Here is a 13178-nt window from a genome sequence, read left to right as displayed (position 1 = left end):
TTCTTTTTAGAAACAAATACACTGTATGAGTTTCTAAAGGGATTGAACTTCAAGGCAGAGATTCTGGGATGTCCTTCTGCCTTTGTTATTAGCACAGTAAGATCGAGCTAGCCCCATCACCTGGTCAGGCCTCTAATTCCTCTTCTGTAAGAGAATTTCTACATTCATTTAGGCACTTGCATTCTTTTTTTTAAAGATATATTTTTATAGACTACAGAGAGGAAAGAAGAGGGAGAGATAGGCACATCAATGAGAGAGAATCATTGATTGGCTGCCTCCTGCATACCCCCCACTAGGGATCGAGCCCACAACCCTGGCCTGTGCCCTTGACTGGAATCAAACCCAGGACCCTTCAGTCCGCAGGATGACGCTCTATTTGCTGAGTCAGACCAGCCAGGACCAAGCACTGTCATTCTTATAAACAACTTAGAAGGTTAAAAAAATTATTCACACCATGCAGGATTCGCAATTCTGAATATCATTACATCTCCACTTAATACTTAGGTTTACTATTTTCTTATCCTTTTCTGACAATATTTTAATATGCTAGGTAGGGCCACAAAAGTATATTACTTAAATGAAAAGAGAAGCAGAACTCTGTTAATTCCGTCCCTTTTTCAACACCAGCTCATTTTTTGTGTGTAACAACGTCTCTTCTTTGTGACCTTTTCGAAAGGATAGTCACAGTTCACATAAAACAAGTGATGTGAGGATATGTACCTCTGTGTACGTTTGGGCCCAAGCGGAAGTCCCATTTTAGCACTTTCTTGAGAAGGCATCATTAATCATGAGGGGAATGGTGTGGCGTAGGCACAGGCAAGCCCCTAGTGGGAAGATTATGCCATGTTCCTTGCCTTCCTGTGATGTCAGATGAACTACTCTGAAAAGAACAATATTTTTTACCTCCCTTGTTAGTCACAGCGGCTGTGTTGAAGTGTTGTTACAACAATACACAGGAAGTAAATACAGTCGTGTGTGTAATATGTCATAAAATCAGTGATTGATGTTTGCATTTTATTGCTTTTTAAAGAAGATATAATTGTTAATAGTAGAAAAGTAGATTGTAGAATATCAAAGCTATTTATTTCAGTGACATTTTTATGGTTGATTTTATTTTCTGAAAATCATAGAAGTACAAAGTGTTTTCATCATGCAAGACCACAGCCATGTAACTTTTCTAGGAAACCCCCTCCTCACATCATTGAATTGGAGCCTGCCAGAGGAGTTCTTATGAGATCTTCTTAAGTATCTTTTTGCTTCAGGCTAGTTATTGCATCTAATTTTTGCATTTTGTTGTTTCAGAACAGTTGCGCATCACATGCCCTGGGTGATAACGGACTAAAAAAACCTGCAAAGTTTGGATCTGTTCCTGTCTTAGAAGCCAGAAAAATGGAGAATTGATATTCAAAGGTAAACTGTCTTTTTTCCTTTATCTATCATATCCCTACAGCTTTCTCTTCAGCCATCCTACAGGAAACAATTTCTTTTTATTTTGATAGCATGGTATATTTGAATATAAATATTTATGGATTGTAATTCCAGACACATTAATAGGCAGCTGAACTTAAAGACTGTGATTTTTAACTTCCTAGTTGTCTATATGGATTCTGAATGAGATGTGTTTTATATGTTTCACCTTCATTCTTATTGTTAATCTGGAGTGGCAGATCAGGCAAATGCCATTTGCATGACTGTGGACCAAACTGTTGTACTTTAGGTTAAGCATGGAATTATGAAAACAGGTGGCAATAGTATCAGCTTTTATTTTTTTCTTAGAGTGTTGTACAAATGTTAATTTATCAGCCCAGACATGCTCAGTGTGATCTACATGTGCTAAGAAGGGCTATGATCTCCACTCCCTTTATTTCATTATGTAGCTTTGGAAAAGATTAAAAAGGGTCTTAATGAAGTATGAATCGGGAATATTACGTGTGTGGAGTCAGCTACAGGGGATTGATATTGCTGAGTACTTCCGTAAACTAGCATCTTTGTTTAGGTGCTTGTATGAGAGAATGACATGAATAGTTCCCCCATGGATCAAGAATTAGAGAGCAGAGAGTGAATCAGGAAGGAAAGACCAAAATAAGGGTGGGTGCACGAGTCCACCGCTGAGGACCAGGGGAACTTGATTATTCTGGGACCCCTAAGACGATAGAGATACCTTGCAGAATGTCTGCCTGAAGGATGTGCAGCAAGTTTATCCACTGACCTTTCCCCTTGGTTGTCAATTGCTCCCAGGGGCATTGACAGCACCACCTTCTGGGCTATGCTGGTACCACATGAGGTAGAAAGCAGAAAGAGTTGTCACTGGAGGCAGACACTGAAAAGTCCAGAGAACCGTGTGGCACAGAGTAGTGTGTCTGTGAATGTGGCTGAGGTTAGAGGTGGGCCAAGGTGGGGTGATCCAGGGAGCCAGAGGCATCTGTCATAGTTCCTTCTACTTCTTTTCAAAGCATACAATAAATCACTCTTCCTCCTCCTCAATGAACTATCTACAGGAAGAAAATGTTTTGTGTTTTAAAGTTGTTAATAGTGACTTCCAAATGTCATAGAACCAGAGTGGGCTCTGTTTCAAAACTAACTCATTCATCAATTAATTTCCCATTTCAGAACGAGAAGTACATCATGGTCCACATGTACATTTGAGACATTATATAATAAGATTTGAAGTATGACCAAAACATTGGAATTACAGATAATGTAATAACATTATACCTATACTTATTATTTACTGTATATTGTTTTATATATAAAAGATATTTGTGGACACACAAATATCTAATTATTCTCTTTCCTATCTGGAAACAACCAGTTAGCAATGTCATTATTTGTGTGAAATGAGTGACTTAAGTTTGCATGTCAGAACATAATGTGGCAGGGATGGTCAGCCAGCAAAATGGATTTAACACAGTAAAGTGATTCAGGGTTTGTTTGTTATTGTGATGTAAGGATTATAATAAGGATTGACATAGATTAAAATAAAGTCAGGTAAAGCCTTCCATTGTGTTGTGACCTGGAAGATCATCTGTTTAGAGGAGGAATGTAATTGATGAACTCTGTAAGGAGCATCTATTAAAACAAACCAGTAACAGACATTTAAAATTAAAGAATGTACATTAGCCTGCAAATTTCTCATGAAGAAATGAAAGTGGAGGAGGGGGGAGGAAAAAGGGCAGCAGAAAGAGGCGGGAAAGGGAAACCAAGGTAGTGGCAGATGGCAAGGCAGAAATGCCAAAGAGGAGACAGAATCAAACTATGAATTGAATAGGTGAAGAGAATGGCTGACAGTAGAGAGCATGTCTTAGAACAAATCACATCCTGAGCACAGAATGCAAACCCAGTGAACAGTCCCAAGTCACTTTCCTGAGTTATCAAAGAAAGAGTAAATGACTATACCTTCTTACCTGAACAAGGAGATCGCCTCTAGGGTCTCATTCAGCTCTGAAGTCTTGCTAAATAAAAGCTTGGTCATGTCTGCTTTATGCTCAGAAAATATTCTGTGATTTATCAATTCGCCATTGTCCAAACTTCTTCACAAACATTTAAAACCTGCAACTCTGTTTCCTGACTTATTTCTAATGACTTCACTTACCAGTGGTCTGGACCACTGTCTTATATCAAGGCTTCCAAGTGATTTCAATGTATTTTGGTTCTCAAACACGGATTGGTCTGGGATGAGGCTCAGGCATTTGCATTTCTAACGAGTTCCTGAGTAATGCTGTCCTGCTGGTGCAGAGACCCGACTTTGGGAACCACTAAGTAAAACAAATGATCCTGGTTGGCGTCACAAGTTCTACATTGCAGTTGCAGTCAAGACTGCTGGCAATACGAGGACTTGCTTGCCAACTTCCCCATGTGGGAGGTGTGTAAAGGTCAGGATCTGTCTTCTGGTCAGATACTGAATTAATATCATAAAATTTTCAATAGTAAGTCTTTTGATACATTTTATGCCCTGCTGTGTTATATACTTTAGGTTTATAAATATGTGTTGGATGGTTGGAAGTTGGGGGGGCAGGGTGGAGGGAAGAGAGGAGGAAGAACAGGAAGACAGATGGACAGGTTTGGAAACCAAGGGTTGGTTTCGGCAAGAAACGTAACTTCTTACAAAGAAACTGCTCTGGCATATGCCATTAGGGAAAAACTAATTTCCTTCGCATGGAAACCTCCCTATTGTATAAGACCATACATACTCAATATATAAGACATTTTATTAGGTGGAATAGCTCTGTGCTTCAGAGCCTGAACGTCTGGTTATCAATAGCATTGTGCTCTCTAATAAGCAGAGTCGTTCATAAAGGAATTTCTGCTATTTGATTGAGTACAACGAGGGAAATGTCATTTATATCAAGACAAATTGTACATTTTACTTTTTAAAAGAGCCACTGGGTATGTGAAAGCAGAAAATCACATCTATTTAATAAATTCCTTTGCAAATGTCTCTTCCTTGAGTTTAAATTTTGCAGCTGCAGCATAATTTGAATGTTTGTTCACATTTAGGACAATTGAGCTTTCTGGTTTTTTGCTTTCTTGCATTCAAATGTGTTCACGTATCAACATTGCACATTTTCTCTCTGCATCTTTTTATCTGCATACATCATCCGGTGATTGGCTTGGTAAATTTATCTCACTTTTCGTGCTAAAATAACTGTTCCTGCTGTCTGTTTTCTGCCTACTCTTTGATTTATTCCAGAAAGTGGGCTCAATGCCTACTTTTTAGAGATCAGTGTGAAATTTGTTCTGTGTGTTTCTAAACCAAGTCCCCACATTTTTTTCCCCTGTAATACGCTCTGTTGTAGCATCAGCTTCAAAATGAACCCTGGAAAAAGCTTATTGCAGCTATGTATTAGCATAAATAATAACAATATGTGACAACATGAATCTTAAACATTTATTTTTAAAAATTATTTCATAATTTATTTTAATAGTAGGACATTAAAATTTTCATGTCATGTTATGGCATTCCTAATGGTAAGCTTAAAGGAAAAATCTCACTTCCAACATTGTTATTACTTTCTTATATGTCCTTGGCTGATTCCTTAGGCCTCAGTTACCTCCATTATAAAAAGAAAGATTTAGGATACATGTCCCTAGGGATTCATTCTACTGCCTTATCTTGCAATCTCAGGATGCATATCATAAAGTGCTACTTAAAATTATGCACAAAAGTATGTGTGTGTCAGTCAATCGACGAATGCCACATATTTGACAATAAAGTTGAAAGAACAGGGTTTTGAATACAGAAAGATCTGAGTTCAACACTTAACTTTCACCTATTAACAGCATGAGCTTGGAGAATTTACTGAACTGCTCTATGTGACTTAGTATTTTTATCTGTAAAATGGGGGCAGTGTTAGTGTTGCCAGCAAGTTTGCTTTAAAGACTAGATATAAATCTTAAAAATAGTTAATATACATGCTTATATACTGAACATATTTAGTTCTAAAGACCAGTGTAGCCCCCTAAGCTGACCAGAGCCCAAGACATGGTTTTAGAAGGTAATAGAGATTACATTCCTATTCTCCAATATCATTCTACAAGGCTAAGAAATTTTTATTTTAGATTCTAAAAAAAGGAACACAGTTTAGAAAATGTATCCCAAATTTAGTCATTGGAGATTTACAAAATTAATGGAAAAATTCAGCATATTTGTTTATCTATACAGGATATTTGGCTCTCTACATTGCCACTGATTACACATAGCAAGAAAGGCCCTTTTTAAAAAAGAGTGGCTCTTTGCATGTCAAAGCATGAAGTTTGCCAATTGTATTCTGTCTTCTAACTTGTTATCTAGACACAGTTTGGGCAGAAAGTAAAATATAGATTCTTTAAGACAAAGGGTTAGTCTGAATAAATGTCCCTATACTCCTTATATCTGATTTTAGTATGTTCAAATGTATCCCTTTATTTCCTGTCCTCTAAAAGCCTATTTTTATAGCCAGTTTGTCTGGTGCAGCTTTATGCCCACAGGCAAGTGAAATCAAATTTTGGTCAATAGATGTTTCATTTGCTATAGGATTCATGCAAATAATGATTTTTTTTCTGCTCCTCTTATTTGTCTTTGAAGTTGAATTGTCACTTTGTTGTTAGTTAACCCCAGTACTTTCTCAGCAGAAAATCAGAGCTGCCTACTTAACAGGAATAGATCAAAAAAGTTTAGGGGTATATTTCATCAATGCTAGCAGAGGTTTTAACCCTGTTGGGCTTTTTTCTATTTTAATATTCTGTAGATCTTCTGCAAGTGTATGTGTTTTGAGGTATAGCTTACTATTTACTTTTATTTAAGTCATAATTTATGAGCTAAGAACTCTGGTGCTGTTTGAGTATCATGACTGTTTCAGACATCTGTAAGACAACTAAAATTGACTTGTGGAGTGTTGTGTTTATTTGTCATGTCTGAGAAACATATCAGTGTCAAAATGAAAATCACACTGATGAGTTTGTTTCAAGCCCTAAGGACACACACACACACAAAGTGCATGGTGGTGGTGAAATTGTTTACTTAGACAGTTCAGTCCTTCACAGTAGCATAGTTATTTCTACATAGACTAATTCTAACTGAAATTGTCTCTTAAAGAAATGTATTTTTGTTGTATGATAGAATAACTTTTTTATAAAACAGCGTATAATGGAGTTTATTATAACTCACATTTTTTGAGTAGTTGTTGACATTGTAAGAATACCCAAGGACAATTTACTAGGTAGTAAAAGGTGCAGCTTGATGAGAATTGGAGAACAAGAAAAGGAGGGAAGGCATGTTGGCTGAGATTATTTCATTCTTGCTGTATTCTCATCATGTGCTAGAAATTTTCACCTAAAATATCTATATATATAAAAGGCTAATATGCAAAGTGTCCCTGCAGGAGTTCGACCAGGAGACCAGGAGTTAGATCACTTGCTATGACATGCGCTGACCACCAGGGGGGTGGTGCGGAATGATGGAAGACCCCAGCTGGCAGCCAGGGAAGGGAGGCCTGGCTGGCAGCTGGAAGGCCCTGATTGGCCCTGATCACCGGCCAGGCCTAGGGACCCTACCTGTGCAAGAATTTCATGCACTAGTTTCTATATAAAAGCTAAGGTTAGAGAAAAGATGATACCATTTTAAATATTAGTGCCAGAATTCTTTGCCATTCCCATGTAATCTGGGAATTATAAATCAAAGAAGGTACACATTTGACAATGATAGTGATACACAATGCCTATCTCTCTGGCACTTCAAATATTTTAGAACTTTTTGGTTATTGGTATTTATTTATGATTAAAAACATGATAGCGGACATGATTTAAATACTTAGGTATATGCCAATGTAGGGGAGATATCCTATCTAATAAAAGAGTAATATGCAAATTGACAGTCACTCCAACATACAAGATGGCTGCCACAAGATGGCCAGCAGGGGACCAGGCCTGCAAGGGAGGGCAGTTGTGGGCGATCAGGCCAGCAGGGGAGGGCAGCTGGGAGGGAACAGGCCTGCAAGGGAGGGCAGTTGGGGGCGATCAAGCCTGCAGGGGAGGGCAGTTAGGGGGGACCCAGGCCTGCAGGGGAGGGCAGTTGAGGGGGGAACAGACCAGCAGGGGAGAGCAGTTAGAGGTGATGAGGCCAGCAGGGGAAGGCAGTTAGGGGTGACCAGGCCTGCAGGGGAGGGCAGTTAGGGGCAATCGGGCTGGCAGGGGAGGAGTTAGGCATCAATCAGGCTGGCAGGGGAGTGGTTAGGGGGTGATCAGGCTGGCAGGCAGAAGTGGTTAGGGGCAATCAGGAAGTCAGGCAGGCAAGCAGTTGGGAGCCAGCAGTCCTGGATTGTGAGAGGGATGTCTGACTGCCCTCAAGGGGTCCCAGATTGGAGAGGGTGCAGGCTGGGCTGAGGGACACCCCCCGCCCCCGTGCACGAATTTCGTGCACCGGACCTCTAGTAATTTTATATTTACCCTTAGGGTCTTTGGCTGCTGACATAAGATAGATTAACATGAGAAAATCACACAAATGTGTGTGTGTTTGTTTCCACAAGGTTGTTTTTTTTTTTTTAATTTAAATCTTCATTGTTGAAAATATTACATATATCCTCCATTTTCCCCCATTGACTCCTTCTAGCCTACCCTGTCCTCTGCCCCAGGCCTTCAGTACCTTATTGTCTGTGTCCATGGGTTATGCATATATGCATACAAGTTCTTTGGTTGATCTCTTCCCACAACCCACCCACCTCTGCCTTCCCTCTGAGATTCCACAGGTAAATTTGAATGAATTTGTTGAATGAAATTCCATTCTTCTATGTGTCTGGATCGATTTTGCTCCTCAGTTTATTTTGTTCATTAGATTGCCCATATGAGTGAGATCTTGTGATACTTGTCTTTCTCTGACTGGCTTATTTTGCTTAGCATAATACGCTCCAGGTCCCTCCATGCTGTCTCAAAGGGTAATATGTTTTATTTTCCTGCTTTCTGTCAAGTGCCTTTGGCTCAAAATAATCCCTGTGCCAAAGTGCCATATTTTGGGGTGGCATATTCTGAGTCCCTTCACCAGGCATGTTTTAAGCATTTCACCTAAGTTACCTCACTTAATCTTTACTATCACTTGTGAGAAAACTTACTGTGCAGCTACAGGGAGAAATCATCAAATCTATCATCAAAGTAACAGATTCCACGATATTTTCTCAATCGTAGAGGAAGCTCACAAAAAATTTGTTGAAGATACATAAGATATGAACAACACACAGATAAGATTCGTTTACTGGCTATACATAGAGTTCTTCATTCAACAGTTGGAGAATACTAACTCTTTTCAAGTACATGTATAATATTTTAAACTATGTGCTAAGCCATGAGTCAATTCTCAAATGTACTCTTCATTTCAGAGATGAAGAATCTGTGGAAACACTAAATAACTTGCCAAAGAACACAGAGCTAGTATGTGGCAGAGCAGGGCACAAATCCAGACAGTCTGCCATCAGAGCTACTTGGCTACTGTGTTATCTGCCCATATTGGTTTTCCAGGTGGAAAGCAAGGAGTTGGTCTTTAAGAAATAATTTAAACTTTTATATCAAGAGGAGAGAGTTGGAGATTAAATCTAATTAAGTTATATTTTAACACAAGGATGCTACCAATTTGAGATTAACCAATTGGAGTGTTATATAACCTATGAAGCTAGACTTAGAAGAAAACAGTTCAAACCATAAATTAAAAGTAGGTTTAAATGATTCCCGAATGTTTGAATAGCAAAAGCAAAGCAAGAATGACCTAGTTTGAGTTATTACCTAAATTCATTTCCTTTAATAACCCAGACATGAATTATTCATCATGTTTGGGGCCTATGTATGAAATAGGAGGACAGTCACTGGTGTTTCACAGTCACATTTAACTCATTATTTCCAAAACTAACTCATAAATGCCTCCTCCTATCTGCTCCTCCCTCCTCTGCTCTTCTCTGCCCCCACCTTTGTCACCACTACCCACACACCCAATGGCTTAAATTAGAAATCTGGGAGTCATCTCTGAAATCTCTTTGCCTCCCACCTTGGGTAAATTTGAATGAATTTGTTGAATGAAATTCCATATTACCCATCTAGTATTTTATTGCCCTAGTTAGTTTATTACAGTCAAAGAGAGTGCAGATATCAGACTTTTGCTCTGCTGATGTTTTCAAATGTGTTTTGGTTTCTGGCCACGCTCGCTATTCAATTCCCATGTATGGTTTGTTGTTGTGCTGTTTGCATTTTGTTGTTAGTGGTTATGTTGGTGTTGAGTGTAAATACATTCATGGAAGATCCACTATAGAAAGGTTAAGATACTTTCTCTTCTCCATAAAAATATTGCATATGCTGACAAGTAGAGTGTTTTGCCTTTGACAGCCACACGTTCTCAGCAGTATTTCACTCTTTAGTTATATTCCAAGGTGGGGAAATTGGTTTCCTGGCAAGGCAGCTTTCTTAATCAAAGACTTCCTGGGTCTTAAGTAATAGGAAACTCAAATGTTTCTAACTGAAACTTATAGTGCAGCTTATTGGCCATATATTTCAATCTCCTTATGGGATCTAAAACTCTAAACCTTATATGTAAGAAAATACTTTATGAGGGATACAAGGAAAGTTTCACACATTTGATCCATTTTTATTTAAGAGAAGTAACTGGTAAATAACATACGCACTGGTATTAAAAGCTTGAATAATTTATCTCTTCCTTGACATTTAAATTGCTCCTTCTTTTCTGCAATTTTCATTATATTTAACTCAAACTTGTATCTATGTATGGAAAAATTGTGCATAGTTAAAACATGGGGAAAGGTTCCTTGGGCAGGTAAACTGAGGGCCTGAGTTCCAATAGGATCTTAACGTTAAGATGAACCCTGCCCTCCAAACCTCCCACCCCAGGGAGACAGGTATAAGAAGAATTATGGATTGAATTCCAGGGAAGACCCTCATTTAGGGGGGCAGGAGAGCAAGAAGGAATTAGCTGGGAAGTTCAAAGAAAACCAGAGCTGGACACTAGTTAAAGCATTAAAAGCAGATTTATTTCATTTATTCCAGATCATTGCCTCACAAATCTCCTTCTAGACACTTCTCCCGTGTAACCGTCCTGGAGGAGGATTGCGTCTCTCCTCCAGATACCGATAGCCTCTCCTCAAAGCCCTCAGGGTGTTGAGAACCTGTCATGTAGCCATTGTGTAGTGATCACATTTGAGTCTCACAAAATTTTGTTGGGATTCACAGAGCTATGTGACTCGCCTCTAGATTACATCGGAATCATCATTGTGTTATCAATGCCAGATACCTAGTAAATGCTCAATAAATGTGTAATGAGTACATCAATTACCTTGACCTGTTTATATATTTTATTTTATTGAGAAGATTTAAAGCTCCTAGATAACAGGAATTAACTTTTTCATGCTTTTGTATCCCTCATAAGACCTAGCAAAAAGTATATTACAGAGAGCAAATAAAAGCACTTGGTTTATTTCTCTTAACAGTTCTTTATTTTATGTTATTTGCCTGTTCCATGTTGAATGCAAGATAGTTTAGAGTAGAATTTTAAGTGAGTATTGTTTTGCCATAAATTAGTATCACACCAGGCTCTCTTGGAAGCTCATTTCTGCCCTAGGATTACAAACTGTTTACATATTAGATAACTGTCTCACTTGGTTGAATGAAAATAGAGGTGGAAATAATATCAATTTTTATTGAAACTTGACTGTGTAAAAGGCTCTGTGCCACATACTTTACAGATAATATATCATTTTATTCTCATAATACCCTATGGAATAGATAGTATTGTAGTCCCATTTTACTAGTGAGCAAGGAAGGCACAGAATTCAAGTAATGTCCCCAAAGCCATGCAGCTAGTAAGTGGTAGAGCAGGAATTTGAACCCAGGCACCATGGCGCAGAGTCTGTGTTATTCACTCAATTAATAAGTATTTTTATATCATAGTATATATCAGGCATGATTTTAGGCTCTAACAGGTGACCAGTGAATGTGTACTTAATGATTTACTATATGAGTTCTAGTCAAGGATATCCACTGACTGATGTATAAAAGTAGAATTATTATTTAGTGGTGATTGACTCATTTCAGTGAAAAAATTATTTGTCTAAAGCATCCATTTTCAGTTTTCAGATGTTACATGCTGTACCAATTCATCCTCAATTAAAAGAAAGCAATTGCAAAGTGACTTGGAAATTGTCAAGTATTGTTCAAGCTGCCAAGCTTCAGGAATTAGCAATCTAGAATTTGCAAAAATATAAGCCAGGAAAAAGAAGTCATAAAACACCATTTGGACTGTTTTTGAAATTCCGCCACATATTAGTAATTGCATTATAATTTGAATTTTGGAATCATAAAATGTCAGAGTTGGATGGGAACTGCAGGATCATCTGTGCCAGCTGTCCACTTAGTGCCAGCGTGTTCACACACATTCCTAGAGCTTTGACAGACGTTCCTCTAACATCTGCATCTAGTCAATAGAGACAGTTAATGGAATTCTTTACACTGTTACATGACTCAGTGCCTATGGCTAGCAAAATATGAGGATATCTGGCCAATCCAGCCAAGTAGGGTCTCTTGTCACTCTTTCTGGGATCTTTCCCATGCCTCCATTTTAGGAATCTGCTTGATACTAGGAGCTGTTCTTTTGGGTGTCATTTTGCATTGTCCCCTAATCCGCTAAAGCAAGGGTCAGCAAAATCCATCCCACTGGCCAAATCTGACCCATCTCCTCTGAACAGAAAGGTTTATGAGACCTGTTCTTCCACGTATTGTCTGTGGCTGCTTTTGTACTGGAAAGGCCAAGCCTGGGTAGTGGGAGTAGAAACAGCATGACCCACAAAGCCTAAAACAGGACTCCCTGGCCCTTTGAGAAAACACTTCACAACCTCTGCTCTGAAGTATCACAGCTCTTTGTTATATTTTTAAATGTCATACTTCTCATTTTTTTCACCATGTGAAATAAAATGTTTGTGGTGGACTAAACTTAAATATGAAGAGCTACACATGTTATTTTTTTCATAATAGTATATAATTATTCTCTCTCTCTCTCTCTCTCTCTCTCTCACTCTCACACACACACACACACACACACACACACACACACACACACACGCCATGCTGATAAACTGGCCACAGTAATGGTTTTTGTTTCTTTCTGTGCAAAGTATGAGTGTCTGCAGTTGCCCTATACCAATGACGTCGTCACATAGTATACTAGCATATCTGAAAAAAAGACAGGGTGATGTTTTTTGTGATCGTTTAAAGACTTTGTTTATTAAGACCACATAGTGTTCTGTGATTTTTTTTCAATAGAATTTGGTACAAATAAAGACGTGACTGAAGCTTTTATTTAATAAACCTCTCTGCATGTGGTCCCTGCCCCTTGCCATCCTTTCTTATGATCCCTCCCACTAGCTACCTCCTCGCAAAACAAGGGGGATACTTTCCTTACAGTGTTTGCAGAGCCAACTTCTTGCTTCTCCTCCTACCCAAGCATGTTTTGGGGGGTTTTTTCAGGCTCCAATGTCCTTCTTTAGGTTTGTGCTAAAATATCATCAGAGTAGCCTTCCATGACCACCCATTAATGTCTACCTCACCTCCTATTATGTGATATTTTGACTCCACAATGTATAATTCTCTCATTGTCCACATTCCTGATGTGTGTCTGTGTATATGTGTGTGTGTGTGTGTGTGTAGGGCTGGTACCT

At 38.6% G+C, this 13178-nt stretch overlaps 1 long non-coding RNA gene across 1 annotated transcript in view; it reads left to right on the top strand.

Annotated features, from left to right (window-relative positions):
* Positions 1-1308: 1308 nt before the first annotated feature.
* The window catches only part of LOC129150968 (uncharacterized), an 80963-nt gene continuing 69093 nt past the window's right edge, over positions 1309-13178 (top strand). Inside the window, exon 1 of the long non-coding RNA XR_008557760.1 lies at positions 1309-1410. This is a non-coding gene — a long non-coding RNA (uncharacterized LOC129150968). The remainder of the gene's footprint in view (positions 1411-13178) is intronic.

Source organism: Eptesicus fuscus, chromosome 12 (assembly GCF_027574615.1).
Source record: "Eptesicus fuscus isolate TK198812 chromosome 12, DD_ASM_mEF_20220401, whole genome shotgun sequence".
Classification (NCBI taxonomy): Eukaryota; Metazoa; Chordata; class Mammalia; order Chiroptera; family Vespertilionidae; genus Eptesicus; species Eptesicus fuscus.
Note: the sequence above shows the minus strand (reverse complement) of the source record. Positions and strands in the feature narration are given on the sequence as shown.